Source organism: Indicator indicator, chromosome 1 (assembly GCF_027791375.1).
Source record: "Indicator indicator isolate 239-I01 chromosome 1, UM_Iind_1.1, whole genome shotgun sequence".
In the NCBI taxonomy this organism is placed as follows: Eukaryota; Metazoa; Chordata; class Aves; order Piciformes; family Indicatoridae; genus Indicator; species Indicator indicator.
The window spans coordinates 125,148,582-125,168,146 of NC_072010.1; the positions used below are offsets into that span (position 1 = coordinate 125,148,582).

General features: G+C 37.8%; 1 protein-coding gene across 1 annotated transcript in view; it reads right to left on the reverse strand.

The window, feature by feature from the left end:
- Positions 1-19,565, reverse strand: part of IL1RAPL1 (interleukin 1 receptor accessory protein like 1) — a 638,806-nt gene that overhangs the window by 248,740 nt on the left and 370,501 nt on the right. The window lies entirely within an intron of this gene.

Below are 19,565 nucleotides of genomic sequence, written 5' to 3' on the forward strand. Positions count from 1 at the left end.
CTGGGCTGGATGATCTTTGAGGTGTCTTCCACCTGGATGTATTCTGTGATTCTTTGATCATCAGGATGCAGAGATGCAAACACTAAGAAAATCTCTTTCTCAGATGAAATATTTTTACATGATAAATTGATGAACAGAGTTCAGCCAAAGCTTAACAGCATTAACATTCATTAACTAAGCTTTGTTAAAAATTAATTCCCCTTCCCAAGTTGTATGAGACTTTTCATGAAGCAAAATCTCATATAAATCTATCTATATCTAGATCTAGATCTAGATCTAGATCTAGATCTAGATATGGAATATATCCTTGAATATATACCTCATAGAATATATGCCTGAATTAATCCCAAAGTTAAATTCTTTCAGCAACTGCTCACATAAAGGCGAATATTTGCTTAACAATTACTGTCACATGAATGCATTTTACAAACCACCACACCAAAGGAGCCTCACTGGCATACAAGAAGAGAAAACATTTTCCTTTAGTCATTACTAATGAAAGGTCAAATGAAGTGCGTGTCCAAGTTCTTGTTTGTGTGGGACTAAAGACTATGGGATATGTTTCTTTATTTATTACAGTGGGTGCCTTATAATTAATTTCTTTAAAAGCTTTATTCCTTCTTTGTTTAAAAAACAGCATTTGTTAAAAAAAAAAGACATTATACCATATTTTATTGTTTAAGGGGTTCTAGTTCAGAGAACATGATTGGTAATAAATTCATCAGTGCCTCCCTATCATTTTTAAGAAGAAGGATTATAGCAAAGAATTTATTTCTTTTTCTGTGCCTTATCTGCAGTCTCGCAGGAAGAGGACTATGGCAGAGCTAATTATATTCACCATGAACTCAGAGGAAAGTGATTCAGAGGTGAAATTTTCATTAAAACAATTTGAAATTTTCATTAAAACAATTACTCATATCTCCTCATGCTAATTCACATGCAGATGCTGAACTGTAGAATGAGGAGCTTCTAAAATATGTATCAACTGTATTTGAGTGCTAATGAGCTTTCTGCATACTTGTCAGAAGTCATGTACTCAGAAATTTGAGGAATAGACCCATTCAGAGAGTGAACCTTCAAATTACATTCAAAACATGACATTTTCCTTCATGATGCATCTGAATTACCCCTTAACCAAGGTAAGTGGAAACAATCTGACACCAAATGTCACCAGCAACATACATAAAGGTCATTGGCTTGTTAATGTTATACTCAGCACTTGTGCAGCACAGGATGGTCTCACTTGCATTACATGCTACTAGAAGGCTCTTTAATAAAATAAAATAAAATAAAATAAAATAAAATAAAATAAAATAAAATAATGTCTGAAATGATACAGAACATTAAAACAGCATTTGTGGAGAGTTTACAAGCAAGTGTTTAGTAGTAGAAAAGAGACAATATTGGTCCTTCATTTTCAGAAGTTATATATATATATATATATATAAAGAAAAAAAAACCCTGCAACTTGAAGTTAAAAATGTGTTAGACTTTTCCTCATGATGATCTTGAATGGTATTTAGTGATAGCTAATATTACATGGCAATAGTACAAATGTTTTTATCACATTTGGAGTTCAGGTTTAATAGTTATTTCTCAGTGACATGATGAGGACATTAGAAACTTTATCATCTCTCTTCAGATCAAGTAATCCTGTCAGCCTGGTTGCTATTGTAAAATCTCCTCCAGGCATTTTCTTTTTAGCACCATAAATGAGACAGTGCTCAGCTCTCTTGCATACTTATGCTGCCCATGAAAAGAATGTGTATAAATATTGCTGAAAGAAAGTGATGTGTGGTGGGTTGAAATTACCCCTCCCCAAAATAAAATTGCCAGACCAGCTCAAATGGAAGCAAATGAAGCTGTATTTACAAGCAAAACTAATATCTAGAAATATGAAATGCAATGAATATGTATGAAATACAAAATATTTACATATATTTACAATTTATAAACAACACAATGACCCCCTTGGACAAAACCAGGGGGTTATTAACAGCTTCCCCCTCTCAATTCCCTTCCTCCCTCCTGGACAAGGGAAAAGAGAGAAAGAAGAGCAGAGAATACCTTTTTGGCACTTAGCCACAACAAGAATGCAGCCAAGGTCAGCAACAGCCAAGCAAAAGCCACCAGCTAGTACCAGCTACAGCAAAGAGCTGAGAAAGAGAGCAAGTTAGTTTATACAACTAACTTTAAGTTAGTTATCAGACCAATGGGATTATTTAGACCTTATCATTATTTTTGTTTTGCATCCAAAGGTAATATATTTACATTCTATCACTTTCTATTCAATCTGTGGAAAATTTCCTAGGGATTAGCCCCAAACTGTCACATGATGCTAAAACATTTACATTTAACCTTAAGAAAAGTGAAAAGCAATGCTTCTATTCCTGTATTTTCACTCAGATTAAAGATGCTTACAAAATAGAGGGGAGCTGCAAATATTTGTTCAAAGAAGCATTAAGGAGGCCTGATGCCTTTAGCTGTATGTCTGTGCCCAAAGTCACAAATGAGATTAAGTGAGCAAAAGACAGGGAAGTAATTTTTTCCTACATTTCAAAAGTTTTTAGTTATTTTCAAATGCATATAAAATTATTGAAAGATCTGCCAGTTCTTTTAAAATAAACTAATAATTGAAGTTTTATTTCTTATATAATGTTTAGGCACAGATTCTCAAATGCAAAAGGTAGCTAGTTTAAGAAACTGACTCATAGAAATAGAGACTGGAGTGAGAGTTGGGCACCTCAATATCTTTGGGGATCTGAGTCATGGTAAACAATAACAAAGTGAACTAAATCAGACTCCCAACATCAATCAGAGACAGCTATTTCAGAGGAATTAAAAAACAAACAAACAAACAAACAAACAAACAAACAAACCAACAAACACAAAACCAAACAACAAACTGCTGTGGATTGTGATAAATGTGGTTATTTTTTCTGCTAAAATCAGTATTTTTACCTCAAGGACTCTGTTGTGAGCACTTATGCAGAAGCTCAGGCTGAAACACTTGGTTTCCATGAGTGATTTATATCTCTGGGAGGAAGCAGACAGGCAAATTTCAGAACAGACCTGCAGTCTCAAGCTCTGTAGTAAATTTTCTCTATATTCCTCTGTGTTGGAAGTATGTAGTTTCAATCTTGTTTAAAAAAAGACAAATTACTTTTCCCCACCAAACTCCCCTCCACTTACTTTTGCAAATCAGTGGTTGGTAGGTATGTGCTCTGGTATTTTTATTTGATTTTATGTAGTGGTTAAAATGTACCTTGTCTGGAAACATTTGATACAGGTACTCAGGCAGCCTAGATTCCTACAGTACTGCTAAGGTTGTGCCTTTAAACATCAGTTTCATCAGCACAGATGGAAAAGGCTTTGACATGGCCATCAAGACACAGAGATGATGCCACACATTGTTGACATTTTCCAGCAGAGCTACTGTGAGTGTGGCACAGCTAAGGTATACTTCACATCACTGGATGTAACTGAAACGTGCTGTGCTTTCTGCTGCTGGAGTGCTATCAGCTCTTCTGCCTGCCACTCTCTTTGTAATACTTGGGAAAGCAGTGAATCTGAGAGTTATTAAACTATGTATCATAAATAGCTGATGAGCTGGTTTACAGTTGTTATTTAACAATGGCTTGCAGTAAGAACAGATAATTGTGTTAATAAATATGCACATATGTACATCCAGAGAGAAAGTGGAAGGGAAAAGGAGGAAGGGAGAGAAGAATAATTTCGTTTTCTACTAAAATACAGCATTCCCTCAAACAAAATGAAGCAATTAACAAGAGTTCACAGAACTGCACAGTGCTGGAAGTGAATACCACAGCAAATTAAAAGTGTAGGAGATAATTACGTACAGCAGTCTGTAATAACCTCTACTGGAATCTGTCCAGAACACATGGCCCAACCCAGGAGCTCAGTCACTCTGAAAGCTGGCTCCAAAGAGCAAGTTCTGGAGGTGGCTGCACTGAACACTGACTTTCATGCAGGCAGCTACTAAGTCATGAACTCATATTAGCCTGACCAATGAAGCCTGTCACAAGAACAGTGCAGCATAAAGAGAGAGTCAGCTTCTATCAGGCAATAAGATGACCTTGTATCTTTATTTTTCAGGCACATAAGTCTTCTCTGTGCACCAGCTGACTAATTAACTGTCCCATTTAAAGGTATTTCAGTTAATAGACATTCCAGATGATTGATAATTTCAATGAAGTTACAAAAAGCCACCACTGACATAACTTTGTCCTTTTCTGACTGCTACCACCAAAATTCTGGAAGCTATTATATTGATAACCAAGTTTAACCTGACTTTTTTTTTTTTTATGCAGCCGTCAGACACTTATTTTTTATTACAACATTTACATCTGATTTATCCTGTGGATGGCTACCTAATATCTGTAAAGAACACACCAAGTGAAAAAGAACATAAAAGTTCAGACATAACCCAAAGCCCAAATTCTTGTGCTTTTCTACTTCCTTTTACATTTGCTTGCACCTGCCCTCAGCAGTCCTTTGTTAAATAAATTAAAAGGATAAGGCGAGAACCATGATACAGTACAGTGCTCAAGGAGTGCAGGATCCCTGGATGGAGACTTCTAATCCACATCTATTCATTTTGCCATTTTTTGGTCATTAATATGTTTTCAAAGATCTACAGACTAGATGAACCTGTGAGGCACTTCTGGAGTTTGCCTGGTCCAAGTCTTTGCTCAGACAGCAGGTTGTTCAAGGCTGTGTCCAGCTGAACTTTGAATATCTCCAAGGATGGAGGCTCCACAGAATCTCTGGCCAACCCATACCTGTATGTGACCACCTGTATAATGAAGAAGTTTTCTCTTAAACTTAAGTGGAATTTTCTGTGTTTCAGTTTGTGTCAATCGCCTCTTGTTCTGCCACTGAGAAGAGTGTGGTTCTGCTATTTTTACATCTTCAATCAGGTATGTATGGATATGGATAAATCCCCCTCTGGCTTCTCTTCTCCTGGCTGAGCAGTCCTAAGTCTCTCAGACTCTCCTCATATGTGAGATGTTCCAGGTGCTTAGTCTTTGCAGCCCTTCTCTGAGCTTGGTACAGTTAAGTCAATGTTTCCTCTAAACTGGTGAGCCCAGCACTGGCTTTATTCTTAATGAAAAGAAGACTCCTCTGTCACAGCCATCTGAGAAGTGGCTACAACTTAATGTTACAGCCTGAAAAAGCAGCAAAACACCTAAGACACTGTTGTTGGAATTCTGTCTTATTGTCAGTAAAAACATCACAATATTTTACTATGGAGATTCATAAATAAATGTATGAATATATTTTGGATATAACTAATTTTTTTTGCTAAGTTTCTAGTTTTGATATCCAGAATTAACAATTAGAATCAAGAATCAAGAAGGTTGGAAGAGACCTCAAGGATCATCGAGTCCAACCTGTCACCCTACACCTCATGACTCTCTAAACCATGGCACCAAGTGCCACGTCCAATCCCCTCTTGAACACCTCCAGGGATGGTGACTCCACCACCTCCCTGGGCAGCACATTCCAATGGCCAACCACTCTCTCTGTGAAGAACTTTCTCCTCACCTCCAGCCTAAACCTCCCCTGGTGCAGCTTGAGACTGTGTCCTCTTGTTCTGGTGCTGGTTGCCTGGGAGAAGAGACCAACCCCCTCCTGGCTACAACCTCCCTTCAGGTAGTTGTAGACAGCAATGAGGTCACCCCTGAGCCTCCTCTTCTCCAGGCTAAACAGTCCCAGCTCCCTCAGCCTCTCCTCATAGGGCTTGTGCTCAAGGCCTCTCACCAGCCTCGTTGCCCTTCTCTGGACATGCTCCAGCAATTCAACATCTTTCCTAAACTGAGGGGCCCAGAACAGGACACAGGACTCAAGGTGTGGCCTAACCAGTGCTGTGTACAGGGGTACAATGACCTCCCTGCTCCTGCTGGCCACACTATTCCTGATGCAGGCCAGGATGCCATTGGCTCTCTTGGCCACCTGGGCACACTGCTGGCTCCTGTTCAGCTGCTGTCAATCAGTACCCCCAGGTCCCTTTCCACCTGGCTGCTCTCCAGCCACTCTGACCCCAGCCTGTAGCTCTGCATGGGGTTGTTGTGGCCAAAGTGCAGCACCCGGCACTTGGATTTGTTGAATGCCATCCTGTTGGACTCTGCCCATCTGTCCAGCCTGTCAAGGTCCCTCTGCAGAGCCCTTCTACCTTCTAACAGATCAACACCTGCTCCCAGCTTGGTGTCTTCTGCAAATTTACTGATGATGGACTCAATCCCCTCATCCAGATCATCAATAAAGATCATCTGACTGCAGACAGCTGAAAATATGTTAACCGCAATCTGTGATTAACCACTGTGGTTAACCATTCTGTGGTTAACACTGAGCCTAAGGATAACTAGATAAATAAATCCCAGAATCTTCTAACTGAAAAGCCAGCCTTTTCCCCAGACTCAAAAAAGAGGACAAAGCTTACTTTCCTGAGCTACACTACATGATAAAAGGAGTTAAAAGTACTAAATTATATATGCAACCAAGTATAAACACATTCTGTATGAATGTTTGTCCTATTTAAATTTCACAGCCTTTGACTTCGATGCAGAATTCATTTGCTACTTTCTCTGAGATAAAACTTAAATACACACTGTAACTGCTTTCTTATAACCTCAATGAAAAATTAATGTCTTAGACTACAAATCTGTGTTTGGTTCACTGACTTTTCTATCTGTTGGGAACTTAGAACACTGCAGCTTTGGTTTTTCGAATTATTTGGGCACTCAGAGACCAGGTTAAGAGAACATGAAGGAAAGCTGATTAATCATCTTGTTTTACACACATTTAATCTAATATCACTCTTATATACTATTTATTGATAGTTCTGTGGGCAATACAGCTACTGGCAGCAGGCTTTGTGATAACAAGGACTTCTACTCAGTTGGGTCATATATTTATTTCCCTGAAGAGGACCAAGCTATGGTAACTGGCACATATATACATTAGTGAGTGCCTTTGCCAGCTGACAAATAAAGCAGTTTCACATCAGTACAAATCTTTAAAGATTCTTTTGAACAAATATATTTTTTTCTAGTGGGAGTTTTACAGCACACGTTTTCTGATGGATATCAAAACCTCAAGAAAAAAAGCTGATAATTGTAGTGTGGATATCAGTATAAACATGCAATTCTTTAGATATTTTCCCCCTACTTATAGCTAAACCTTATCTTAAAATCACAATTAGGGCCCAGCTAGAGTTCTTAAGCTTTGAAACTTAATTCTGATACATACAAGGTAGCAATTTCAGTGCTTAGGAAGGAGGCAGCCACCAATAAGTCATGTCAGTGAGGTCTGGCTTGGCAAACCATGGCCCTACTGTAAAAAATTGACATTTCTTCCATAAAAGATGCTACTAAAATATACTAACATATAATCAGCTGAAAGGCAGTATCTTTCAATTCTTTTCAGAGATGAAATGCCCTGCTGACTTCCATCTCTCACTGTGAGGAACAAACCATCATTTCTCAGATACCGTGAAATAGTAATAGGGAGGAAGCTGCTGTCAAGTGGACCTTTAATGCTATCCTATTTTTGTCAGCTGGCATTTCTCTTTGAGAATACAGGCAAGATTATACACAGATCCATGCTCCTTTTTTTTTTTTTTTTCCCTGTCTATCATTACTACTCTAACATCCTTAAAAAACAGAAAAGAGATTGCTTGGAAAACATATTGCACAGTATGCTTTAAAAAAAAAAAAATCCAAATTCAAAATGTTTTATTAAAAGGAGGAAAAAAACCCAACAACAACAACAAAAAGAAAAATAAAAGAAAAGAAAAAAAGAAAAGAACCAAACCAAAACCCCAAATAATACCAAATCCACTCCCAAATAAATAAACAAACCCAATGTACTTTCTTGGAATTTTAGTGGCAACAAATATTTTTTAGAAATAAAAAATCCAGAAATAACATAATATCTCTAATTAGCTGCAGCTTATCATCTTAGAAAAGTCTTCTGCCAATCTGACATCTATTTTAAATACCAAATACAGCTAAAATAACCACTCTCCCTTCAAGCAGTCAATTCTACTTCCTATTCCCAGTTAATTACATTTTATTGCACTTTCGATGTAGGGACCAGAAATAAAAATATTATTCCTTTAAAGGACAGAAGAAAATATTGAAGAAAATGCATTTAGCTCAGCATCATGCCCCTTTTTCCTCTCTCACTCTGTTTTGGTTTTTTTTTTTTTTTTTTTTGTAAGAGTCTTTTCAAGGAACTGCAAACTGCAGATGGATAAAAGATGCACTGGTTTGAGAGTGCTGTCCTCCTATGGCTATTTTACCAATAGCCTCTTTCCAAATTGATTTTCTTTTGTATTGTGAATTTTATGTTTATTACTTTATTTATGAGGATGATTAGGGGTCTTGAGAATCTCCCCTATGAAGAGAGACTGAGAGCCCTGGGGCTGTTTAGTCTGGAGAAGAGTGAGAGGGGATCTGATCAATGTCTATCAATATCTGAGGGGTGGGTGTCAAGTGGAGGGGGCCAGGCTCTTTTGGGTGGTACACAGTGATAGGACAAGGAACAATGGGTTCAAACTTGAGCATAGAAGATTTCACCTCAACATGAGGAGAAACTTCTTTCCAGTGAGGGTGACAGAGCACTGGAACAGGCTGCCCAGGGGGGTTGTGGAGTCTCCTTCTCTGGAGACTTCCCAAACCCACCTGGATGCATTCCTGTGCGGACTACCCTAAGTGATCCTGCTCTGGCAGGGGGTTGGACCTGATGATCTCTTGAGGTCCCTTCCAGCCTCTGATATACTGTGAGACTGTGATAGTTATTTATTGCAAATTTGAGAGCAATTACTCCCTTTTCCAATGCAAGGGTGGTTGTAAACAAGCCAGCAGTGCTGGAATCAAGGGAATGAAGAAGAATGTGTCCAGCAGATCAAGGGAGGTTCTCCTCCCTCTCTACTCTGCTTTATGAGGCCCCACCTGGAATACTGCATTCAGTTCTGGGCTCCCCAGTTCAAGAGGGACAAGGATCTACTTGAGAGAGTCCAATGAAGTACTACAAGGAGGATTAAGGGACTGGAGCACTTCCTTATGAGGAAAGGCTGAGAGACCTGGGGCTGTTTAATAGTCTGGAGATGAGAAGACTGAGAGGGGATCTAATAAATGTGTATAAATATCTGAGGGCTGGGTGTCAAGAGGGAAGTGACAGCCTTTGCTCACTTGTGTGCTGTGATTGGACAAGAGGCAATAGATGGAAACTGCAGCACTCATTTCCACCTCAACATGAGAAAGAACTTCTTTACTGTAAGGGTCCTGGAGCACTGGAACAGTCTCCCCAAAGAGGTTGTGGAGTTTCCTTCTCTAGAACCTTTCTAGACCTGCACAACCTGCACAGGATGTGTTCCAGTGCAACCTGCACTAGATGGCTTTTCACTTTTCTTCCCCTCAGAATCCAATTAGAAGAATTTATGACTGGGAAGACAAGCACACAAAGAAGTGCTGCATGTCTCTGTTTGGAATAAAGCAATTGAAAGGTTCTTTAGAGAAAATTTACTGCAGTTTGCTGTGAGTGAAAAGCTAATAGGTAATCCTACCACTGTCACGTTCAACCTGTCTTTATAAAAGCCTGCAGTGGACCAGAAAAAAAATCTAGATGAGCTGGAAACAACTCTTCCCTGCAAAACAGTACTCTTTGAGGTTTATCTCCTGCATCCACAGCATGTTTCACAGCTGTAGGCAACAGTGTGTTATGCAGTTTTCACTGACAGTTTTACCTGTTGCCTTGTTTAGAAGCACTGGCATCTTGAGACAGAGAAACAATTACCAAGTGGCTGCTGCTGCTGGAAAGCATTTTGCACAGCTCTCCTCCAACGAGCAGGGCTGTGGACAGCCTGAGATGCAGTGGGAAGGGAGACTGTGAGCAGCATGGGAATATTTCAGCTGATCTTTCTGGAAAATTTCAATGCCTGTCTCAGCTCTCACAGCACAGCTCAGCGTTCCATTTTGCAGTAGAGTTGATGAGATAGGAGCAGTAGAAGTTCAGTGCAGCTGTGAACTTAAAGGCAACAACTTTAAATCTGGGCATAATGCTAACAGCAGAGTCTACATATTCTGCCTTCCCTTCACAGTACCAGCTCTCACTCTTATCCTGTTAGTTGGTGAGGTTTTGTTTGTTTCTTCATTTTGAAGGAATACTGCCTTTCTGAATGCTAATAGTGATTTTTCACTCTGTAAATTGCTATTTGAAAACAATTATCTAAGAACTGAGTAAAAAGATCAACAATTTAACCTGCCTAATATTGTAAAATATCTACATATTCTCACTCTGGTCTCCTAATAACTGTCTCCAACTTTATTTTAAGCCTGCAAAATTATCTGAAAGAACACCTCATGAACCCTTCAGAGAATACCAAGTGAACTCTAGGATCCTGATTACAGCAATGATGAGTTGCAAATGCAAATAGCAAGGACTAATCACCTCTGCAAGCCATTGTCAGAGTTAGTACACAAACCAATGCCTACTGGCAGCTGCTGAACTATGTGGCTGCAAAACACAGTTGATCTGAAGCAAAATAAGACAATATCACAACTATTTTCTTGCTTTCTGTGTAGAAAAAAAAGGAATTTGAATCTTAGCAACACTTTCATAACCATCTTGATTTGATATTCACAAGTTATTTTTCCATTTCTATGACAGCCAAAGGCAAAGTATTGAAAAAAAATTAGAAACAGGGCACAGCCCATTTAATTTTAAATGAAGTTATTTGTCCTAAGTAGCAAACAGTCAGGATATCATGAACCACATTCTTTCCTTTATCTACAAACCAGAGCAGAAAAGGTTTCTCCACTCCTCCTTGGCTAACATACTTTTGGGACTGTTTACAAAGGCTTGTAGTTGTAGGATGAGGGACAATGGCTTCAAACTAGAGAAAAGCAGATTTACTATGAATGTTAGGAACAAGTTCTTTACCATGAGGGTAGTGGAACACTGGAACAGGTTGCCTGGGGAGGTGGTTAGGGCCCCATCCCTGGAGATATTCAAAGTGAGGCTCAAGAGGGCTCTGGGCAACCTGATCTAGTTGAGGATGTCCCTGCTTACTGCAGAGGGGGTTGCAGTAGGTGACCTTTGGAGATCCCTTCCAACCCAGACCATTCTATGACTTCACCTAACAGTGAGCCTGTAGTACAACCTCCAAAACTATTCAAGTCTCATCTCTGCTGAGATCACCACTGAAAGTGCCAATTATTGCAGACCACAATGACATTTCCTGCAATGCAGACATTTGTCAGACAGGAAGGACAATGAGACAAGTCTGTTAACTTATAAACAGAAATTCTGGGTCTTTTTCTTACTCTCCTTAGGAACCTGATGCAGACAACTGAGAGTTTACATGAAATTTTGAATTTTGAGTGTTCGAATTCATCAGCAGTGAAACCAAAGAAAAGTTCTTAAAAGATCTCCAAACCTAGACCTGCCTAGAAACATCCAGAAAGCTCCTGTCTATTACTGCTCTTGTAATTCAATCCTGCAGCAGCTGCTTAGAACATGTTATTTCTTTGTTTCATTGGTAAGAAAAACTTGATTTTCAAGAATGACTGCCAGACAGAGGTGACACTTCCTTGACTCTAGCCATCATCTGATGGAACCACAGGGCAAGTAACAGAACTGTGTCACTCTGAAAGAAGACTACAAACAACACGATCTTTCAAGCAGCACATCCCAATAACTAATCACCAGAAGCAACACTAAGATTTGTTTTGATCCTCACTTGCTGCAATATCTGCCTTCTCTAACATACAACCACCTCCAAAGTTCCTCACTTCCTAAAGGTTTAATTTCTCAATTATAACCTTTTTTTTTTCATTAACTTCTGCACTCATATTTCATTGACCATTAAGACTTGACTCAGGATTCAGAGGGGAAAAAAAAATCTACATAATTTCAGGTATTTTTTTTCCTGCTGTGTTAGCCAGAAATAAATCTTGTAGGAAGCAAAGCTTAAAAGCCTGATGTATAATGTAAGCATTCACTTTCTTACAGATGAGATATGAAAAAAGGATTAGAAAAATTCTAAGTGCCTGTCTAGTTGTTGAGCTGCTTCAGTATCACATTTATTTGCCTGAGTGGAGTGCAAGACACATGGTATCAGTTTCCAAAGGCCAGTCAAGGTTATTTTAAAGCAATGTTATACATGGATGTAAAAATCTCACTTTAACTGACAAATTAAAAAGTGTTTCAGGTTTTGCCTAGTTAAAGTGTTGGGCTTTTTCTTTCAGTGCAGCCAGGGGAGGATGGAGGAGGGCTTACAGGCTATAGTCAGCTATTCACGTAATACAGCCACATTATATAGATCAATTTTAGCTTTTAAAAACCTATTTTTGTATTCTTTATATATCTATATTTTGATATCGCTTAACATGTCTGTATAAGATGCACAGGTAGTTCTCACATATCTGTGTAGATAGCACACATAACCCTAGGAAGGGAGAAAAAAGAAATTCATAGATACAACTTTTTTTTTTTTTTTTTTTTTTTTTTTTGCTATAATGCTATTTTGAGACTTAAAGTAACTAAGCAAGTAAACCAAAATCATGCAATAGTTTCAAGGGCAATTTGGAGTCTATCACTTGTTAGGACAATGATTATAAAGCTTTTCAGACAGGAAAGGCTGCATAACGCCGTTGAAATATTTCATGATGACAGGTAAAGGCAAAGCTGACAGGTAAGGGCAAAACTCCTCACTGGATTTCATACAAATTCTAAAAAGATTGTGAAAACTACCCCTGGGGGGGGAGGGAGGAAAATCAATATTTATTAAATAAGTAAATGATGTCTAGCTCTACTTTTAGGTGATGTTTTTATTGAATTGATTTCACAGACTCACAGAATGCTAGGGGTTGGAAGGGACTTCAAAAGATCATCCAGTCTAACATCCCTGCCAGAGCAGGATCACCTATACCAGCTTACCCAGAAACACATCCAGGAAGGTTTTGAATATCTCCAGAGCAGGAGACTCCACAACCCCCCTGAGCAGCCTGTTTCAGTGTTCTGTCACCCTCACAGTGAAAAAAAATTTCCTCACGTTTCCATGGAACTTCCTATGCCTCAACATCCACCCAGTGCCCCTTGTCCTGTTGCTTAGCATCACTGAGCAGAGCCTGGCTCCATCCTCTTGGCACTCACCCTTTGCATCTTTATAAACATGAATGAGGTCACTCCTCAGGCTCCTCTTCTCCAAGCTAAAGAGCCCCAGCTCCCTTAGTCTCTCCTCATAAGGAAGATGTTCCTCTCCCCTAATCATTTTTGTGGCTCTGCACTAGACTCTTTCACACCTTTATAGAAACCTTGGGCAGTAAACTCACACAAAAGCATCAACTCAGTGAGAACCATGTAGGGTACATTCTTCACCAGCTGAATGCAGAAACATACAATGTAAAAAGAAAAATTAACTAAGTATCCATCACCTACGAACTTCTCTACTCATCATTTCAACTGAGCAAAGTTTATGAAGTAGTTGGTATAAAATCTGTTAGTACATAAATAATCAAAGCCTTACATAAACCTTTTTTTTGTAAATGGATATTAGAATCAAAATTCAGTGTGATATCTCTGATAATAATAATGCAATATGCAACATTAAAATACAGAAGCTGTTTAATAGTTTAAAGAATGTCAAACAATCTTCACTTTCCAAGTATTTATATCTTTAATTATTTTTCACAGCAGTTTGCTCTCTTGTTTTTCTCTCCTCTATTTCCTTTATAAAGCAGCAGTACAGAGTAAAAATAAATCTAGGTATATTCATTCCACTCATGTTGTTTTCTTGAACAGCATATCAACAACTATAGCACTTCTGAAGAGTTCCATTGAACCATGGACTGTTGAAACCTGAAATGGGTTTTAGAAGAGGTGATTATAGCAGCCATTCACTGTGGCCGACACAACTGCATTCAGTTAAATAAATTCCCACCTTCTGTCTATCTCACCAGAGTCTTTAGTGTCATTACTGTCTTGTGAAAAATGGTACAGGTTCCCACAGAAGGGAAAATCAGAAACACATTTACAGCAGGACTTCTTAAAACAAACAAGCAAACAAACAAACAAAACAACCAAAAAATCACTGTTTTGTTCTGTGCACATTTCTCATCTCAACTACTGGAAGCTTCTTACTCCTTCTGTCTTCTCATATTCATTGTCTCCCACAGGCAATGAATCCCTCAGGGTGTATTTTTCAAGTCTTACCAAGTGTATGTTTCATGGTAGAAGGAGAGGTATCTTTGTCTCAAACAAATACTTGGTTTATCCATTCTTGGTTTGAATTCACAGCAAACTCTTCCCCTGTCCCCAGCAAGACTGGCATCTCATTTAGGAAAAAGAGTTGATGCATCACCATAGGCATGAAAACCTTCTTCTTATTTCATAAAGGAGCTTTCCAATAATATATTCTAAGCAAGATTTTAAAATTAGCTTTCTTTTGTTAAAAGTGTCTTTTACTTCCAGGTCAGAAAGCCTCATATATTTTTCAAAGGCGTGTAACTGAAAATTTTGTAAAGGTTAAGTACAGCTAAACATTGCTAAAAATATAGGGCAGGGGTTCTCCCCATAAAATCTAACAGAGGCATAAAAAAATTATTCTTCTTTCCACAAAAATTCTGGTGAAGATTTGGGAGAGGATAAGGAGCACTTGTTTGAACTGAGAATGTTTCCTGTTGACTGCTGAGTTCCATTCAGGTTTAGTCAATGAGGGTGTGAGTGTGTTTAATTATAAACACTTAAATGCTTTTAATTCAAAGTGCAACAGACAAAACTGATTTTAGACAGGTCATGTTTTAAAACCAGTTTTATATTTCAATGCTTGCTATAAGTAAAAAAGTATTAAATGTCTCTTAGATGTAGGTGAATGCATTTGGAATTCTCTTTCAAATCTTTTAGCATAACAGCCCAGTGCTGCAGTGTGAATGATACCTTTATTATCCCTTTTTTCCCCCCGTTTTCTTAAAATCCTGTATATACTACAATAAATCAGGAAAATGCAAACAGTGTCAATGTAATCCCACTTCAGGAATTTGGTTCTGTGACAGTCCTATTCCAGCACTGACCTACCTTCTCTTTTAATGGCTGAAGGTGCAGAAAAGAGCTTTTTCTTTTTCTTTTTCTTTTCTTTTTTTGTCTTTTTCTTTTTCTTTTTCTTTTTCTTTGTCTTTTTCTTTTTGTTTTTCTTTTTCTTTTGCTTTTTCTTTTTCTTTTCTTTTTCTTTTTCTTTTTTTTATTTTCTTTTTCTTTTCCTTTGTTCTTTTTCTTTTCCTTTTTTCTTTTTCTTTTTCTTTTTCTTTTTCTTTTTCTTTTTCTTTTCTTTTTCTTTTTCTTTTCTTTTTCTTTTCTTTGCTTTTTCTTTTCTTTTCTTTTTCTTTTTCTTTTTTTTTTTTCTTTTTCTTTTCCTTTGTTCTTTTTCTTTTCCTTTTTCTTTTCTTTTCTTTTTCTTTTTCTTTTTCTTTTTCTTTTTCTTTTTCTTTTTCTTTTCTTCTTTTTCTTTTTCTTTTCTTTTCTTTTTTTTCTTTTTCTTTTCCTTTTTTCTTTTTCTTTTTCTTTTTATCTTTCTTTTTCTTTTTCTCTTTCTCTTTCTTTTTCTTTTTTCTTTTTCTTTTTTCTTTTTCTTCTTTTTCTTTTTTTCTTTTTCTTCTATCCTAACACACCAATGATGCTGAAACCCCTCTAACAAAACGAGTATTATTTTGATATGCATGGTGAAGGCAAAAAAATCCATATACTGAATACTGAACAGTTAATTTAACTTGATGCTATCAACTGCCATAAAGAACAAGTATTACAACCCCTCCAACACAGTTTCTTAGTCAGAATTTCATTTTGTATTCTACTTAATTCATTAACTCTTCCATAATGTTCATGAGTAGGAACTGTAAGGACCTTCTACACATGTAACTATTCATTCTCTAACAATTTACTTATTAAAAAGGGCCTCACAAAATCCTTTTATAATCCTAAGAGTAGTCTCATCCTTTTCCTAGTGACTCGCTACAGTATTTTTAATCAAGTTAATGCAAGTTTTCTGTCCTTCAATAGAATGAAGCACTCAGTTTAATAAAAAAACTAGGTCAGTTGGCATTTTTTTCAGAAGAGTTACTTTGCCATACATTGAAAAATAAAAAGAAAATTTTCAAGTCATGAAAAGCTTTTCATGTGGCATGTAAGCCTCAAAGCATCCTTTATATTGTTTGGGTTAGTTTTATCTTCGCTAAATGAAATATCACCTTTCATACTTGCCATTTTAAAATGACAGGGTGAGAAAACCAATAACAGTGACTATTAAAAGAAATTATCATGTTTCTTATGGAATTATTAAGTAATAACAAGACACTGAACTTGTATGTAAATATATCTCCTCCCAATTTACATAAAGTCACTTATGTTCACTGCTTTATGCTTTATGTCCATCCTATATAGGTTTATATACCTGTATTTGAGTGTTTATATATCTTTGAGTGTTTACAAATCATTTTTCTCTCAGGTTTCTGTGCATATCAAATCTGCTATGACAGATCACAAGGATGTTCATGAACCCCATAGACAAGAAGACACCTAGAGCAGAACAGTACAGAATTTGGCTTTTGAAAATATGAGATGTAATCTGCCAGCTAGCATTTATGATATATTAGAATAAGGCATTGCAGAGCACATGCAAAAGTATCTTTAAATGTCCTTGACATTTCAGAAGTCAGAATAGCTCTTTTTTCTCCCTCAGTCTTTTGAGTCTGTCTTTGTCAGAACAGTAGTTGCATAGGACTATTTCCTATGAAGTCTACAGCTTTTCATTTGTGTACAAGAATAGGGGAAAATATCTTTTTTTCTGTTATGATCACCTAATTTCCAGTAAATATCACGTTATCCACATTATGCAAGTATCTTTTCTTCCTTAATCTCTCTTCCTGCCTTCCCATTCATCCTAAGAAACTGTCATTCCTCAAATGTAACCAAAAAGTCTAGAGAGTGCCAGCTGTACAAAAATGACAAACAGTTCACCTAGCTTTATTTTTCATTTCTTTTCCTGAAGATGTCAGAGTAGCTCCTCAGACAACTGAATTTGCTCATAAAAATCTAGATTTTTCTTTTACTTTTTGAAAAAAAAAAAGGCATATGCAACCCACACAAAGGAATGAGCCTATTTCTATTTAAATTAGCTTTTCACAATGCATTTTTTTTGCCCTTTGCCAAGTTATTCATGAGTGACGTTTTGAATTCTGAATGCTACCTCCAAAAAAATCCCCCAAAAGTTAATAGAATCGTTTTGAAGGAACAAAACACCTGAAAAATTAAACAGGATTTCAGCAATTCTCTGCCCTTGCTCAGGCAGAGGCTGTTTCTCTTCAGCTTCTTGGATGAGGGTGGGTAGGAGCTCCCTTCAGCCCTGCAGAAGCAGTGGTGCCTGCAACCTCCATCTGTAGTAGGCTGGTTTTGTGTTGTCTTCCTACCAGGCCAGAGAACAAATTTCACACAGGGAATGATTGTGCAGATGGTGGTTTGCAGGTGGGCAGGAACAAGTACAACAGTGTTTGTGTGTGGCCCCTTTGATGGCCCCACTACTGCTGCTGTCAAAGCACATCTTGGAAGCAATGCCAACAGCTGAAGTGCATCACTGGTTTGCACTTTCAAGGGGCAGGATTGGCAAAGCAAGAAAAACCTGGTTTGGTCATTGATATCACAGGACTGGCAAAGCAGGAGAAGCCTGTTTTGGTCATTGATATCACAGGACTGGCAAAGCAAGGAAAGCCTGGTTTGGTCATTGATATCACAAACTATGTCAGATTGAGGGGCAATGGTATATTAGGACAGGTCCAGCATGGGAAGCCACAAGGCTGCTAGTGCTTGGGCTCTAGCAGCAGGCTAGAGGGAATAAGAGGTGTTTCCAGTGGGTAACATTTACCTTCCCTGCCATGTGTGGAAGAGACAAGGTTTCCTAGCAAAGCACTATGACAGCAAAATACAAATCACGTCTCTCCTCAGGTTGTTCACTCACCTCAGAATTAATGCCAGTTTAAGAGTGGCATTAAAATGGTAGGAGACACATGTAAGCAGCAAACAGAAGTTGTAGTGTAAATTAAATTTACCAACTTGACCCTGCAACTTCATAACCCACCTGCTGACTAATAAAATAATTATTACATTTACTGCAGCTTTCAAACCAAAATCTTTTTTTTTTTTTCAGAGAGGACTCAATTTTCTTTATGTTTGGTTTGAGTTGTACTCCGAATAGTAAAATATAAAAGGAAAGCTTTCAGTTATCTTGTAACCACATTCACCACTTTCAAAGCAAGCACAGAATGGAAAAGGGTATGCTCTGTGTTAGATGTAAAGCACAGTTTATTCTAGCTGCCAAAATGAATCAAACCAGTAATAATTTCATACAAACCCCCATACTTGTTTTGCACAATGCAGCTAGCTTAAAGAAATGCATGCTGTGATTCCATCCGAAGAAAATTTAAATACCATGAAAAACAGTAGTAGTAAAGTTGCTGCAGACATGGTGGCATAGGCAAAACAAGCTAGAAGCAATATATTTTATTAGCCCAGCAGGTATATTAAGCCCCTGAGTTCTGAAGGCAGATGGCTTAATTTTTTTTCATCGCACATCTCAGTCTAAAATCCAAATGACATTCCTACTACAGAGTTGTTCTTGTCTGCTTCAAAAAGTTGTCAATAATTTTCAGACTTCTTTTATAACAAGAAAATATTTATGTAGAGCTATGTTGTACGTTAAGGGAAATCAAGAGTTAATTGTTAGAACCACAAAGGAAAATCCTCCAGAGGCTAGAGAGTCCCAGGGGGACAGGTAGCTTGTGCCAGGATATTGTAATCTGTTATTTTATTCTGTTTTCCTGTATCTCTCTAATTAAGGGAAGGGTACAGCCAGTTCTGGCTCTCTCTTCTCCCCATCTTGGGACATGTGTGCAGGCTGTTATCTTATGGCTTGTGGGGGAGAGGTTTTCTCCTGGCTTTGGCTGACAGGGAGGTGGGGGAGTGGTGGTGATGCAGTTTGGCTGCTCTTGGGTTTGCTGAGTCTGAATGAAGTGGAGGTTTTTGGAAGGCTCTGGAACGTTTTGTCCTGATAGACTCAGGTGAAGAACTGAGTCTAATCTTTCACCTGAATGCCTTTTGTATATATTTGTTAATAGAATTTCCATTTGGACTTCCAAGCCCAGGTGAAGAACTGAGCCTAATTTGTGAACGTGTTCCCTTCACCTGAATTTCTTTTGTATATATTTGTTAATAGAATTTCTATTTAGACTTCCAAGCCCAGGTGAAGAACTGAGCCTAATTTATGAATGTATTCCTTTCACCTGAATGCTTTTTGTATATATTTGCTAACAGAATTTCCATTTAAACTTCCAATCCAATGTGAAGCTTTTTTATTTGACTCCTTGGGAAGGGATAAAACATCTTTTGTGTCCTTTGGCCCTGGGCAGCTCGTGGCTTAAAACTAGGACAAGTCACCTTACCATTTACTAAGACTATAGACATAACAGTTGTGAAATCATAAAGTAGGATTCATG